This window comes from Callospermophilus lateralis, chromosome 13 (assembly GCF_048772815.1).
Source record: "Callospermophilus lateralis isolate mCalLat2 chromosome 13, mCalLat2.hap1, whole genome shotgun sequence".
Lineage (NCBI taxonomy): Eukaryota > Metazoa > Chordata > Mammalia > Rodentia > Sciuridae > Callospermophilus > Callospermophilus lateralis.
In genome coordinates this window covers 11,511,455-11,527,506 of record NC_135317.1, presented here as the reverse complement: position 1 = coordinate 11,527,506, position 16,052 = coordinate 11,511,455, and positions in this window count along the sequence as shown.

Genomic DNA, 16,052 nt, shown 5'->3' with positions numbered 1-16,052 from the left:
TTACAGGAGAAAGAATGGCAGCAAAGAAACCAGTCAGGTGAATCCAGATATACAATCAGAGTGTCAAACAGCGTTAGTAACACCAGGATCCCATGTTGGAGCTTTCTGGTGTTCAAATGCAGGACAATGCAGAAGACAGGCTGGAGGGTGCCGATGTCACTCGTTTTCTAAGGGCCTGTACTGTTCCAAAGGAGCTTTACAGATGTCTAATTTTAGTCTTCATAAGCTAAGTATACTGGAAGATCTAGGGCAGCTTTTGTGAGACCAGAAACTGCTCTAAAAAGAGTAGAAAGAGCAAACAGCTTTTGTGTGCAGCAGCATGTGTAAGAGCTGGCGTCTGAGAACAGCCAGGTGTTCCCCACAAGTAGGTGGCTAGGTGGGCCAGCCGGAGCAGCCGCCCACATGGCTCAGGAAGGAAGGAGAATGTGCCTTCCAGACAAAGAACAGGGAGACCCTGAAGTGGCTGCGGGTAGGGTGGGGTCCCATGGACCTGAGAGAAGGCATAGATGCACAGGCATGTTTCGCAGAGGAGAAGGGCCTAGGCAGGGTGGAAGGAGCACCAGGAGGTGTGTGGTGCAGACACACCCCGCCCTAGCGCAGTAAGCCTGACCTGACACCATCGCCTGAGGCTGGCTTGGAGCCCATGGAGAGTCTGCAAGACTCTCTGCAGATACCAGCAACAGGTCCCTGGGCCCCAAGCACATCTGTTGACTGGCTGCAAAGATCAGGGCTCCCAGGCCTCCCCCAGTCCATCTGCTAGGTCGGCTGGCAGAAACTGGGGAAAGCTCCATCCAAGTCCACGGTTTTATCATAGAGAGGTAGCAGACGATCTTTCAGGGGACCTCTGGGGTGGACATATATCTCCTGGCATCATGAACTCTGTGATCAAAGGGGAATCCTAGGAATACCAAAACACATGCCCACTCAGGATGCTTTGAGGGGTTGTGAGCTCTGTGCCAGAAAGTGGGGACAGACACCAGAGGATCTCCTATAGGAGGCAGCCGTGGTGTGACCTGTGACAGGAGTGCATTCTTGCGGGATTTGCCACTGGTGAATTTGCCCAGGCCAGGGGCTGTTAGATCCTGGGCTGGTTTTTGCATTGGGTCTTAGCTTTCTTGCTGTTAGATGGTGCATTTCAGATACCACTCTTTGCAGAGAGGTGCTGGGAGAATATTCCCTCCCAGGCTGTAGCCTCCCACTTGCTCAGTGGTGCCCTTTGCAGGGCCAGAGGTTTTAACACAATGAATACAACTCACCACTTCCTCCTTTCAAAGCTTGTGCTTCCTGATCTAAACAGCCACAGCCAAACCTGAGGAACTCGGACCTTCTCCTGAGCTATTCTGGAGGAAGGGTGCAGTTGTGCTGATGTTTAAGCCTATGGCGTTTGACCTGGTGTGGTGTGAGCTTGGTGCCTGCACTGGAAGCCCTGGGCATTCAGTTGCTATAGCTGGGCTTCTACATGTGTTCCCGTTGCCCCTTTGCCAGGCTGCGGCAGTGTCTGCATTGGTCTGTCCCCATGCTCTCTACTCGCTCTGCTCACCAGCCTGCCTCCTGTCAGTACCCGCCATCTTGTCTCTTGTGACTGCAGGAGCCCCAGGTTGGGTAGTGCCAGCCTCAGACTTCTTTCCTTTCAACACCCTTGGGTCTTTTCTCTCTCCATGTGGGATTTAGAATCCCCTTGTCCACTGCTGTGGCTTTGACTTGCAGGGCATGGATCTGACGGGGAAGAGTCCACATCTGGACAGCTTAGAGGCCTCTTGTCCATGATTGCAGGATCTCACCTTACTTAAGTCTTTGCTTTCCTTCATCAGATATTTGTATTTTTCCTAACATAAGTACTATACATATTCTGTCAAATTTATACCCAAGTATTTCTCTCTTTTTCTGTGCCAAGGAAAAGGGTTTTTTGATGTTGTTTGTTTGTTTGTTTTTAAATACAATAAAATCAGGAAGTCTAGCAATTTCAAAGCGAAGTACAGGAAGGGTGTGAAGAGGCACATGTCAGGTATAGTTCAAATTCAAAGTAGCACAAGTGTGACTTGTCGTCTGTAAAAGACTTAAAGAAGCCTCAGAGCTCCTAGGAAAACATGCATGTGGAAACGTGCTGTGTCACCAGGCTACCCTGCAGGGAGGTGGTGACGTCCCTCAGAGCAGAGTGTACCCGGTTGCCTGGGCCCCTGTCCACACCACAGCCAGGATGGTACCAACCAGGGCTGGAGGAAAGGGAGGTGCCAGCTGGCCACACGTGTTCCCTGGTCAAGAAGCTTCCCAGAGAACCTGAGGCTGAGACAGCCCCTGCTCCAGTGAAATGCAGGCTCTCCGTCAGCCTGGGAGAGGCCACACTGCCCCTGCTCTGGTGAGGTGCAGGCTCTCCGTCAGCCTGGGAGAGGTCAAATGTATCCTGAGAGAGGAAACTGGCTGGCGAGAAGCTGCTTAGGGTCCAGCCTGAAGGGCAAAAGTCTCAGAACCCAGAAGACCAATGAGGCAGACTGCTACCTGGAGAAATGAAGAGGAATTGAGGTGGTGGATGCTGAGAGTCAAGGAAGATGGGTGAAGCTGAGGGTGGGTAGGGGTGTGGCAGAGCTTCCACCTGGGCAGACACTGGTGCTTGGGATTCCAAGGCCTTTGGGGTCCTAACTCGCAAACTGACCCATCATCTCTTCCTGTGCCATCGCTACCTGTCTCATGTGAAACCAGAGCTTGGTGGAAAGAGGTTGGAGTCATCCATGTCTGTTTATATCATCTTATCTATAGCTATGTCACCTGGGTCTACATCATCTATGTCCACCTCATCTACATCATCCATGTCTACCTCATCTACATCTTCGATATCTACATCTGTCTCCATCATCTACGTCTGGGCTGAATCTCGCAGCCCCTTCTGTGTGGCCCTCTGGTGTCTGGTGGCAGCAGGACCTGAAGAGTCCTTGGCAAACCATCTAGACTCTCAGAACCTTTGCCCCATGCTCCTGTGAACGTGCAGAGGAGGTGAGGTGGGAATGCCCTCTTAGTGCTTTGGGCTGGACGGTGGATGGATCTCCTTAGGCCTGCAAAACCACATGGGCCTAAGGCAACTAGCAGTGGGGGAGCTGTCCGTGGCCTGGTGAAGTGAAGTGGCACTCACACCCTGAAGCACGTCCAGAGAGAGCAGGAAGACCTCCTTCCTCCCTTCCACTGCCACGGCTCTGTCCTGTGTGGCTTAGCAGCTACTCTCAGCCTCCCACTGGGGCTCCCTTAAGAACTGGGAGCTTCTGAGACCCAGGGGGTGCCAGCAGGTTCCCACAGAAGGGCCAGAGTCTGACTTTGCTGGGATCTGGGCTCTAATTTGCAGAGCCAGCTCCTATGCATACAGGAGGGCCTGGTTTCCTCTGGATAAAGCCTGCACAGGTAACAGGTAGCTCCCAGTACTGAGGCTGGGTGGGCAGGAACTATCTGACACAGAAGTGCTGTCTGTCTCTGCCAGGAGGACTGGTTGTTGACTTGAGACAGGTGTGTGTGTTGGTGGGGGCTTGCGTGGCTGTGTGGGCATGACTCTATGGACGTGGCTCTATGTGGCTCTGTGGGCAAGGCTCTATATGTGCATGGCTTTGTGCGGGTGTGGCTGTGGAGGCTTGGCTCTGTGAGTGTGCCTCCATGTGGGCGAGGCTCCGTGTGGGTGTGGCTCTATGGGCGTGGCTTTGTGTGGGGCCCTGTTCTGTGGGCGTGGCTCTGTGGGCGTGGCTCTGTGGGCGTGGCCGTTCTGTGCTTCCGGTGTGTGGCTGTGCTCTGCCTGTCCTTCCAGCTGGCTGATTATTCAGTAGTAAATCTACCTTCTGTCCCCACTGCCTCTACACAGAGGACTTTGTGTGGGGAGAGAGGCTCCTCACAGACCTTCCAGCTCCAGGCGGGGGTTGCCCTGGGCTTGTTGCTACCCTCAACCTCTCGAGAAATGAGCCCTGGTGTAGAGGCCGGAAGCCATGAAGTGCAGCACAGGCCACCTGGGGACTTGGTCCTGGGGTGAGTTCCCAGAGCTCCGCGTCCTGCCCACCGTGCCGTGGAGAGTGGCGGATGCTGGCTGTTCACAGGAGGGAACTGAGCCAGGACTTCAGGAGGGTGCCCCAGGTACCACAGTGGCCATACCCTGCCCCATCTTCTGAAAGTCTTCAGGGAGGACCCACCTGGCCGGCGTCTGTGAGTGTGACACTATGGAAAATGTCACGGGGTCTCCGCAGACCCACGGGAGTGTCCGACCCTGCAGGTGTGTCCCCATCTTGCAGCACGGCCACCATAATGCCCACATGCACACCGCCCCTCCCAGGGCAGGGCACCAGGGGCTGCTTGTCTCTCACACGATACCCAGGGAGACCCTTGGAGGCTCGTGTTATCACCCCACTTCATAAAGAAGGAACCAGGGCCCCCGGGGGACGCTTGCCTGAGGCCACAGAGGCTCTGGGAAGGACTGTGGGGGACACAAAGCTCCCACAGCTCCTTCCTTCCTTCCCTGCCGCCCCCCACCCCTGCAGCACCAGGCCTCAGGGAAGCTGGGGTCAGAGGTGGTGCCTGGGAATTCCATCCAAGTCCTGGGCTGGGGCGATGTAGGGAGCCAGCTCCCAGGGAGGGAGCTTGGTATTCATTGCTTCTCCCTGGTTCCAGAGTCCTGCTGCCAGTTCCCAGCCCAGCTGCCCTTGGACTACCATAGGGAGGGGATGTGTGAGGGATGCTGTCCTGTCCAGGGCATAACCTCTTGGAGAGGGCGGGCCGCCTGAACACAACAGCAGCCAGCAGGGCTGGAGTCATGAGGGGCACCATGCCTGTGGCTCTTCCACAGTGTCCCAGAGCCTGACATCAGGACCCCGCGGGCAGATGGCCACGATGATCCCATTCCACCCATGGCATCCTCAAGCTCTCAGACCATGGAGCTGACCACAGCTCCCGGACCCTGGGCCAGGGCCATTGCTGCTGGAGACAGGGAGCTGATGCCTCACCTGGCCATTGGCACCGTCCCTGGGGAAATGGATGGAGGAAGCCATGACACAGGTCTGCAACCCACTGGGGTCCCTGAACCTGTCCAGCTGCCCCTGGAGTGACAGAAGTATCTGTGCAGGTCAGTAATGCACAGCTGAGCACTAACTGCTTTCATTTTCTGAGATAATAAAATGACAGCAATGGCCAAATCCAGGACCTTAGCAGACATTTACTTTGAGACTCAAAACGACAGTTTTTAGAAGGTTTTGTCAATGAGCAGCTCCCATAATTCAATGCTGAAAAGAAGAGACAGATCGGAGGCTCAGGGAACCATTCCAGAGCGACTTTTAACTTTACCATTATCTAAATTGATGCAGTTTGACCCAGTTTAGCTTTGCTTCAAGGTCAGAAGCAGTGTGGTCTTACGACTGAGTCTCTAGGGAGCAGAGGCTCAGAAAATTGCTAGTGGGCATAAAACACAGCCCAGTCCTTCCATTAGATCGAGAAAGCAGCAAGGACAGAGGATCATCTTTAACAGTGAGACAGAGAAGCAACCTCACGGAGCACTCACCCTGTGCCCAGTCGTCAGAGGCTGAGCACAGGACACAGGACACACCTGCTCTACCGAATGCAGCAAGAGCTCTGCCAGGTTAGGGCTCTGCTCCTCTGCTTTCCTGGGAGGGTCAGAAGTGACAAGGCCTCCAGCTAGAAACAGGCTCCATTTCCTTAGCCCTCACAGCTCTCGGCTCCGAGAGAAGACAGGATTCTCCGCTTACCTTGGCTACTGTTTTCAAAACGGTCTTTGAAGCTTGAGACACACCCTGATCACCCAGGGGCAGGTCTGGATGGGGCACTTGGCAGGTTCTAGCTATCCTGTGTGTCTGTGGTGGCTCCCATCACCCAGATGAAGACCCACAGGCCTTGCTGCCCTGCCCAGAGCCCAACTGCCCTGGACCCCATGGCTCCGCCCGTTCTCTGAGGTCCTAAAGCCACTTTCTGTGGCTTGTTTCTCTCAGGACCAGAGGTTTGAGGCTCACGCCCACCCTCTGTGGTGCAGGGCCTGCTTCTTCCATGCCCAGCTCTTCCCACTGGGGAGAAGGGTGCGACTCGTTCACTCACCTCTGCCACCGGCCTCTGGTCACAAGGTTGTCAGGCGTCTTCTCGCACAGGGCTCTCCTGTGTGTTTGCTGTGTTTGAGGGGGACACCTAGCAGTGGGACAGGCAGGTCACAGGTCAATGATGATCTCACTTTCTAAGAACCACCAAGCACATCTCCCAATCCTTGTGCTCTCTTGGTAAAATATTAAGGCTCACTTGACAGATATTTATCCAGCAGCCGTGGCTTCCAGAATTAAACAGCAAAAATCTCTGCGGTTGGGGAAGATACGATATGAACACGTTAACACAGAGGTGAGGTGCTGCTCAGGGCTGTGGAGGAAAGCCCCCTGGAGGGGAGGAACAGCTCCAGGATTGTGCCAGGTGACGTCCACTGTCTTCTGTGTTCAGAGACTGCACTGTGCTGCCTAGGTCACCCAGGAGTCAGCACATAGGCCTTGCTGGGGGAGGGCTGTGGGTTCAACAAGCAGGGCTCCAGTGACTCACAGCCTCTCAATGGCTGCAGTTGCTCCTGCCAGTGGATGCACAGTGACCATAGCAGGTGAGCATGGGCTCAAGGCCAGTGCCTTCGCATGCCATTCTTGCTTCTAGGCTCAGCTTCCTATTTCAGGAGAAGCTGAGGATAAGAGTGATGAGTCCTGACTGACAAGGCCAAAGGTTGATGCCTGTGAACTGCTTGCACAAAGTCAGGACAGTGACCCTCCCTGGATGATAGCAGTCCTCACTTGAAAAGAGACCTGGGCTACAAGGGAAGAGGCACTTCTGTGCTCACGGAGCCTCCTGGGAGCAGAGACAGAGCCCCAGCCCAGCCTGAACGTCAAGGAGACCTCAGGGGAGGCATGTGAATGGAGTTTGTGTATTGGGTAGGATATTCTAGGCTGAGGGTGAGGACTGCCACCTGGGACTGCGTGGTCAAGTACAGATGCTCCTGGCTGAGGCCTCCCTTCCCTCCCATGAGGCCACACGGTCAAAGCTGCAGGCGCCGGCAATACCCGAGGTTGCCCCAGTCCCTGTCATGCCTGCAGGGAAGACCCATAGTTTCTCAATGACAACTGCCAGGGTGAAGTCCATCTGCGTAGAGTTTGTAAACTACATCATTGAACATAAAATTGAAGAAAGTGCCCATTTTAATCCCGATAATTATAAACTCAATTAGAAACACGATAATTGGAAACCCAATATCAGTAGCCCACAGAGTAATTACACATCTGTTCCTGTGGCTCTGGTGCCAGGGTAGCTTTGCCGATCACCTCCCCGACGCCCCGTGCTGTGCTGGCTGATTCTGTGAGGTCACTACTAGACTCAATGTTGTTAGGCCTCACATTTTTCAAAATTAATTCGAATTCTGAGAAACGATACTGGCACTAGGCACGGAGGTGCATGCCTATAATCCCAGAGACTCCAGAGGCAGAAGGATCATGTTCAAGGCTACCCTGGGCCAGACCCTGACTCTAAATAAAATAAATGGGCTGGGGTGTAGCTCACGGTGGAGCACATGCCCTGCATACTCAAGGGCCTGGGATCCACCCCAGGACCACCGTCATCATCATATTAAAAAAAAACAAAACTGGCAAAGTTGAACATTTCCTGAGGGTGTGCAAGCAGCCGCTGCTGACCCCACATCTCAGTGCTCCTCCAGGGTCTGCCAGCCCCCTGGAAACCTGCACCCTGCCCCTACCACGCAGCTGTGATTCTAGCCCTTGGCCTCTGGGTCACTGGGGGGCCTGTTGCTCAGAATCATGAACTTGCCTGGTAGCTGGGAGCAGGTGGGGGTCCAGATATGGGCTTCTATGTTCCACCCCCACCTCAAGAGCAGTGGCTGCTGATGAGAAGGACCCAAGGCAGCTTGGAGGCCAGAGGTCCAACTGTCACAATAAATCATGATGTGACAGACCCCAGGAAAATGTAAGTTCATGAGACATAAAAAATAGCTGGATGCAGTGGCCATGCCTGTCATCCCAGCAAATCAGGAGGCTGAGGCAGGAGGATCACAAGTGTGAGACCAGCCTCAGCAACTTAGCAAGGCCCTGTCTCCAAATTAAAAAAAAAAAAAAAAAATTTGTTTTAATTAATTATATATGATGGTATAATGCATTTATGCACTTTGAAATACATAGATGGGATATGATTTCTCATTTTTCTGAGTGTACATGTTGCAGAATCACATTGGTCAGTCACATATATACATATAGTAACAACCTCTGTTTCATTCTACTATCTTTCCTATCCCCACATCCCCTCCTCTCCCCTCCCATCACTTCCCTCTACCTAATCTAAGGTAATGCTATTCTTCCCTAGTGTCCCTGGCCTCATTGTGAACTAGCATCCGCATGTTAGAGAGAACATTCAGCCTTCGGATTTTTGAGATTGGTTTACTTCGCTTAGCATAAGGAAAAAGGGCTGGAGGTGTGGCTCGGTGATTAAGTGCCCCTAGGGTCCACCCACAGAATAAATTTGAAAAGACCAACTTGGGTGATGTTGGGTGTGTGGGAGACCTTGCCTTTTGGTTTTATTTCCCCCGTCAGGTTTCTCCCCGCTGAAGTTAAGTTTCCGTCTCTTGGGGAAGAACATCCCATAGTCCCTTATCCCTTCCCATCCTCTCCTAAGGGCGAAGGCACCAAGTCAAAGGGTGCCAAAGTCAAAAGTTTTCTTGACCAATCCCCTCGGGACAGAGTCTCCCTGCCAATCAGCAGCCCCCACATCGCCAAAGCAACCCTTCTTAAGCTGAAGCTTGTGGGCTCCCACTGCTGCTGCTCTCTGCCTCTCCTTTTCTTCCCCTTCGGGCAGCCCGCCCCCCTAAAATCTCTTGGTTGAATTCCGTCTTGGGTGAGTCACCCCCCTTTCAGGTAAGGAATGTGTTAAAGTACCTCCTTGAAGAATACCCAGGCATTTTGAAAGGGAAAAGTGTAACCTTAACTTGGAGCTGGCAGGCCACCCCAGTCCAGTGATCAAAGCTATCACCAGTGACAGAACGAATGGAAATCCCAGGTGCCTCCCTGGAGGCAGCAAGGTCAGGATGCCGCAACTCTGCTGCCCGCGTAGCACCTGGAAGCAGCAGGCAAACCCAAACCCATCAGCTCCAGACATAGCCCGCTATGCTCTCCGGGGTACTCAGCTCACAGCCGGGCACTCCAGCCAGACAGAGCACAGGTCTGGAGCACATGGGTTGGGGTCGAGAACACCTTTATGGGTGGGAAACCTGCAGAAGCCCCTGGGGCACCCAGCTCTCAAGTGGTTCAAGAAGAGACCTCGTTGCCTCATGGTTTTCATGGTTTCAAAAGGAAAGGTCAATCACATGGAGAAGGGACCAGACTGACCCAGAGTGTGTAAGTCTCTTTCGGTCTCTGAGTTTTCCCTGCACAGCGCAGCATAGCTGTGTTCCGGGCTCCAGTGTTCTTACTAGATCCAGACTTTGTAAGTGTCTTGTGACATTTCGAGCAGAATTTGTAAAACTTCAGGGCTAGCCAGGAGATGATGCGTGCACCCACGGGGTCTCCCTGTCAGCCCAGCAAGGCTGTGGCACCACCAGAGGCTGCTCTCTACTGAGCTCTAACGTAGCTGCTTGGAGGCCTATGACAGGTAAGAGTGTCAGCTGCAAAAGTGACTCACGTCATAATAAAAGAACATGTAGAGTTAAGTCGGGGACTCAGCTTAGCAAGCAGATCTCAGAATACACCAGCCAAGCACAACTTCAGAGCGTGAGGCTGAGCTGCCATGTTCTGAGGTCACCATGCCCCGTGCTGAGCAAGGAAAGCACTCTTGGTCCAGAAATCGTGGATGCCAGATGTTGTTGGGCAGGAAGGTCTTCCCTTTATCCAGCTTGCTTTGATTTTGTAACCAAAGTCCAATGACGCGCACATCTCCCACTTGGCATTGGCAGCCCCTTCCTGGCTCCTAGGTGTTCCGAATGGCAAGCGGGGGCTCCCCATTGCCCTGAGGGGAAGTGTGGGTGGTGTCCTGGTCATGGGAGCCCACGGCTTCACTGCAGGCTGGGCACTTGTGACCCACTTGTGCTCCTAGCAGGTAGCCTGCCCCTTTTTGTTAGCGAACCAGTCTCAGGGATGCCACTCACCAAGCTGCAGACGCTTCAGCAACCAGCCTGGGGAGAAGCCCCTGCTAACCCCTCGACCCATGGACCTTCAGGTCCCTGGCAACAGAACAGAGGGAAATTGCCACAGGCAGCTCTTCGGACAGGTCCTGCTCTGCCCCAAGGCACCTTCGAGGAGGGAAACTGTCCTTACAGCAAGAATTCCCATCCGGGGGCTTTGAGCAGGGCTAGGGCTGCTCTCATGGTTTTAATCCAGAAGCTTCCACAGACCTGTCAGGTCTCCATGCCGCTGGCCTGGTTTCCACCCCTGCCACCCAGCCCTGCACTAGCAGGAGCCCAGCTCCGCCTGGCTCCGCCATCTCTCAGAGTTTGAGGCAGCTGCAGACTGCAGGAGTTCCCCCAGCCCTGCGCAGGTCGCAGGAGGGCTCCCTGACCTGGCCTCCCAGAAGGGCTCCATCCCTCCTGTTTACGTTGAAGCCAGGGTGCGGGGTGGACCCCACACATGGGGTGGACCCCTCTCCCGGGGTGGACCTGTGCACTGACCTGCTGCACTGACTCTCCATTTCTGCTTTCCAGGAAGCTGTAATGCTGACTCACATGAAGCCTTGACATGGCAGGTGTGGGTCAGACACTGACCACAACGGGGGACGACCTTGAAGCCCATGTCCAGGACATCTTTAAGGGTCCTGACGTCTGCCCAAGGCACCTCGTCCCCTCACTGGCCCGCACCGTGGTCCTGACAGGTCCCCCAGTGGCCATGCTGGGACCTGGCCATGCAGTGATATAGAGAGGTGGCCTTGGGGAGGTGTGTGGGTGGGGAGGGCTCTGCCCCCATGCAGAATGTAGTGTTTCATAAAGAGCTTGCCCTCTTTGGCCTCAGAACTGGGGGACGCAGGTCATTTCTTTGCAGGCCCAGTGTCCAGCATTTTGCTCGAACAGCGCAGATGGACCAGGCAGCAAGCTGATTATGCCACACTCAGTCCCACTGGAGGGTAGGTGGATGCCCTGACCCTCTCTCTTGTGTCCCCACTCCAGGTCCACCATAAAGTCTGCTGTGCCAGATTCCAGCTGGGTAGGCTGTGGGTCGTACCTCCACTCGTGTCTGCCCTCTGGGGGAGCAGATCAGATCACAGAAAGGCCTGGCGTCCTCTTCTGTGGGTGGCTCTGCCTCCTCCAGAGCCGCTGAGCTGCCTGCTCACCCCGCTGGTTGGTTTGGGAGCTTGTTTTGTGAACCTGGAAGGAGTCTTCAAACATTGGCTTTGCCTTTGGAAACACTAATGTCTAAGGGAAGCTGTGGAACCACGGATGGTGAGTGAAATGCATTTTCAAAGCTGTGGGTTGCTGAGCTGGGCATGGCAGACACTCCTGTAACCTCAGCAACATGGGAGGTTAAGGCAGGAGGATCACAAGCTTGAGGCCAGCCTCAGCAACTTAATGAGACTCTGTCTCAAAATAAAAAAGAAAAAGGGTTGGTAGCTCAGTGGTAGAACACCCCCAGATTTAATCCTCAGCATCAAAACCAAACCAAACCAAAAAATCCTCTATTTTTCCACTTTGGAAACAAATTTTTTTTTTTAAAGAGAGAGTGAGAGAGGGGAGAGAGAGAGAGAGAATTTTTAATATTTATTTTTTAGTTATCGGCGGGTACAACATCTTTGTTTGTATGTGGTGCTGAGGATCGAACCCGGGCCGCACGCATGCCAGGGGAGCGCGCTACCGCTTGAGCCACATCCCCAGCCCCTTGAGTGAGGTTTGAAGTACAGCCCAGGGGTGTGGAAGGCAGGCCTAGAAGCCTCTGTCTAATCTCAGGTCATCCTTCCAAATGCTGCTCTTCTGTGGATCATTTACCATGGGCATCCTAATTCAGGGCAACAGTGTCTGTAATTCACACGTAAACGGATGTATATGCACGTGGATGGTGTTTCCCAAAGGCTTCAGGAAGAGAGGCACAGTAGATCCATGGAGGCCACCACACGGTGACAGGTCCTCAAGCCCCCCTGTTGTCCACCTGTCAGGGCCCTGTGTGCTGAAGGCAGCGCAGCCTCTCTGCCACAGGCTCTGGAATCCCTGGCTGGCCCTCATCTGATGCCCCGGGGCAGGCTGGGGCTCCTCTGTCTGCTGGTGAGGACGGCCTTCCCTGGGGATGAGGCTCGGGAATGACCCTGGCTTTAGGTTGCCATCACAGCAGCCAGCGGTGGCAGTTACCACTCAGTCGCTGAGACACCAAGGTGGCCTTGGAGCAGTGATCTGCAGAGCCACGTTAGCCTTTAGGAGTGGGCTCAGCTCTGCTGCAGAAGAACCCTGGCTAGGGCTCCTTCAAAGCCCCTTCTGAACCCTTGGGGTCCCCCTTAGGGAAAAATTCCCAGTGAAGACAAAAGGGAGGCAGAGTCCTCACAAGATGGGGGACATGGTGACTTTGTCAACAAATAGTGGCTTGCTGTAGGTATCACGTGATGAAAATCCTTTATTTGATCAATTTTAGATTCTAAACGAAGCTGGCCTCTTATGTCTAAAAATAACACAAATAGCAACAATAGAAAAGGCGAGTTGTGGCCAGCGACTGTAATCAACTTCTCCCTGCTCTGCTCAGCCAGGAGTTGAACTAGGTCTGGACGACTCTGAGGTGTGCAATGGAAAACAAGCCCCAGGAGAGGATGAGCACCCAAGCCCTCTGCTGGCCCTCTCCATCAGAACAAAAGGTTTTGCTGCTACCAAACCTAAGGTGGCCACATCCCAACTCAGGCAGCTGCTGGTCAGTTTCTGTGTGGTCGTGTAGAAGTTTACGGGAGCCCTGGTCCACGACAACAGGCATCTCACCACGGGGCCGCAAGCACCTCTCAGTCCGCGTCCAATACCAATCGCCTTTTACAGGTGCCGTGTGTCACAGCAGTCTGCCGGTTGCATTGGGCCCTGTGACTGCAGCCCAAATCCAGACATTGAAGCCCGACCCCAGGACCTCAGGTGTGGCTGCCTGCAGGTAGGGTCTTTGCAGAGAGATGGAGTTTGCACAGGTGGTCCCTGCAATGGCCCTGATCTAGTCGAACTGGAGTCCTTGCGGGAGGAGGACACTCAGACACAGACATAGGGATGACCAGATGAGGACGTGAGGCAGGGCCTGCTCTGGAGACAAAGGGCCTGAGCTCGTGGCTGAGAGCACTGTGGGGGCCTGGTGGGACCACCGCCAGCGGAGTCAGCTCTGTTTGGTGGGGTCAAGATGCCCATGCTGTCTTGAGCAGCTGCGGTGACAACTCTGTGACAAAGGGTGGAGTCTTGACCTGGTGCTCCCAGGGCCAGCGATCAGCCCGCCCCTGCAGGTAGCTGGGTTCCACTCTGGGAACCAGCGACCTCTTCTCATGGGACCCTGAGGAAAACCTCACCTGCATTCCCACCACTCATCTCCGTTTCTTTTCTGTGATTGTTGAGCCCAGATACCCTGATGTCTGGCAGCAGACACAGGGAGCCAAGGAAAGAGGCCGAAGGAGGAACCAGCTCCGTCACACCTGGACCTGGACTGCCAGTCTCCCTGAGGATGGGCTGCTGCTGTGTGAGCCCCAGGCTATTCAGCTGGACTCCCACAGGTGGGCCTGATGCTCCTGGCCTGCTCTGCACACATGCACACTCCCTTCCTGTCAGCTCACATACAGACATAGGCTCAGAGAGGAAACCACTGAGACCCTCAAGACCAGAGCAGCAGAACATCAGCCAGCTGCTTCTAGGGTAGGACCCCAGCAACTACCAGTGGTTGCCCCCAAGAAGTAGCCTGCCTGCCCCCTCCTCTCCCAGCACTGTTGGGCCCGGAGCACCAAACTAAAGGGGCCTGTCTGCTGCCTTCTGCTCTGGTGGGGACTGTGCTCCAATGTCAGCTGGCTGTGTTCTCAGAGTTTTTCAGCCCCCTCCCAATCCCTGGGCTCTGTTTTATTTAATAGCACAAGACAAGATGTGCTGCCATCAAGGACTTAGGGGAAGGGAGGTGGCAGAGAGACACATGGGTCTGTTCTCAATTCCATTTCCAAAACTTGTCTGTCAAGACAGGGAAGGGTGGTGGCATGGAATCCCAGGCAGTGGGGCCCAGGGCTGGGAGGGGAGGCCCTGGGACGCAGATGGCAGAGGCTCCCCTGGAAATAGTGTGAGCCTCTTTGCTGAGGCTGAGCCTGGGTGTTGGGGTGGCCGGTAGGCGGACACACTGGGCGGGGGCATGTGAGCGCCACTCCTTGGTCTGCTCGTGTTGCCGCGACAGAGCACTGAGCACTTTGAGGCCAGCACTCACAGAAATGGGTACTGGGCTTGTGACTCTGGAGGCTGGAGACAGCATGGTCCTGATGTTCGGTGAGGTCCCCTGGTAATGTCACAATATAGCAGAGACACAGGAGAAGGACTGTCACCTGCCCCTGGGAGTCCTAGAGGTCCACCCATCCATTCACTCACTAGCAACCATCCACTGACTCCTGCGGAACACCCACCTGGGCTCCTCACTCAGGGACCACCTCAGGCCCTTCCTCCTGTGGGAGGGCAGTGGGGTGGGGCAGGGAGCCCCTGAGAAGGGAAGGTGGTGGCCGAGGGGGCAGGAAGGCAAGCGGGAGCTGGCTGGTGGTGCTCTCACACTGTCCCAGGCACTGGGCGGGGTGCGGGGGCTCAGGCAGTAGGTCTGGAGTTCAAGTCAGCCTGGGCAGCCTAGAGGGACTGCGTCTCCAAAAAAGAAGCAAGCTTTGGTTCAGCACGGATGCTCTAAGTTTAATTTTTTTGCTCTAAACAGCTCATAATTTTCACTTGTTTTTTTTTTTTTAAATTGATTTCAAATCCTGAAGGAGGATTGGACTGCTCATCAGAGTTGCTTGTGCTCTTCGCAGGGGTCCAACTGCCCTGAGTTACTTTGCTGAAAGGCTCATTGTCTCAACAGCTCTGGAGAGGAGAAGAAACAATTTACCTCTTTCTTTTTAAATGTCCTTCCTGGCCCTGGCTGGCCTCCTTTGTGATGTTGAACCAAAACTCTTAGGTGAGGGATGCCTGAGGTCAAAGGGCTTATTGGGCAGATGTGGATGGAGCCAGAGGAGGCCCAGGCCTGGGACAAGTCCTCCGTGCCTGTAGCAGGGCTGGCAGAGGTTGGGAGTGCCTGCTAGACCTAGGGCTGGGCATTCTCTAGTAGCATCTCGCGGAGGGGGGAAGCACAGCTCACGTTGGCACTGGGCTTCCGTGGCTGCAGGTGTGGTGGCAGGACCAGGGGAAGGGGCAGTGTGGGTAAGAGGTGATGCAGGGCCCATGGCCTCTTGAAGGTGGGGCTGTGAGCAGGACATGCTTGTGCCTCTGGGTGCTGGTGGCGCTGGGGTTTCAAGTTGCTGGAATGTCACACTGCAGCTGATAAGCCTTGTCCTCCAGCCTTGAGATTAAATTCAGGACATCTCCAAAATGTTCCCTCATCCGTGCCTGGATTCCAGGCCCATCCTTATCATCACTCTCCTGTTCTCTTTCCTCCTGCCAAACGCACACTGAAAAATCCCATCTTGGCAATGGCATCCCTTTGTTGACCCTGTGTCTTCCCCTGCAGCTGACCCTGGGCAGAGAAAAGCCATTCTGGCACTAAATCCTCAGCCACAGACCCAAGTACATCTCTCCAGCCAGCCACATCTCCCTCTCTCAAACTCCTGCCCAGGGAGCCTCGACTCCACACTTTGAATCTCCTGAACACCAGTGAAGCCACCAGGGTTCCATCCCACCCCCAAGAGCCTGTCCTAGTTGGCATAGATTGAGGGTGCTCTTCCTACTCTCCTGGGTATTCTAACACTGAGGGCCTCAACCCTCCCCAGGTGTAGCCGACATCCTGATACCCCGTCACTGAGAAGCCCTGGGAGTCGGGAAGAAAGTCGCAGCTGCCCTCTGAGCCCTGGAGTGCGCCCACATGGGTCTTCCAGCACTGCCCCACCAGAGAAGGCTAAGCTCTCCACTTCTG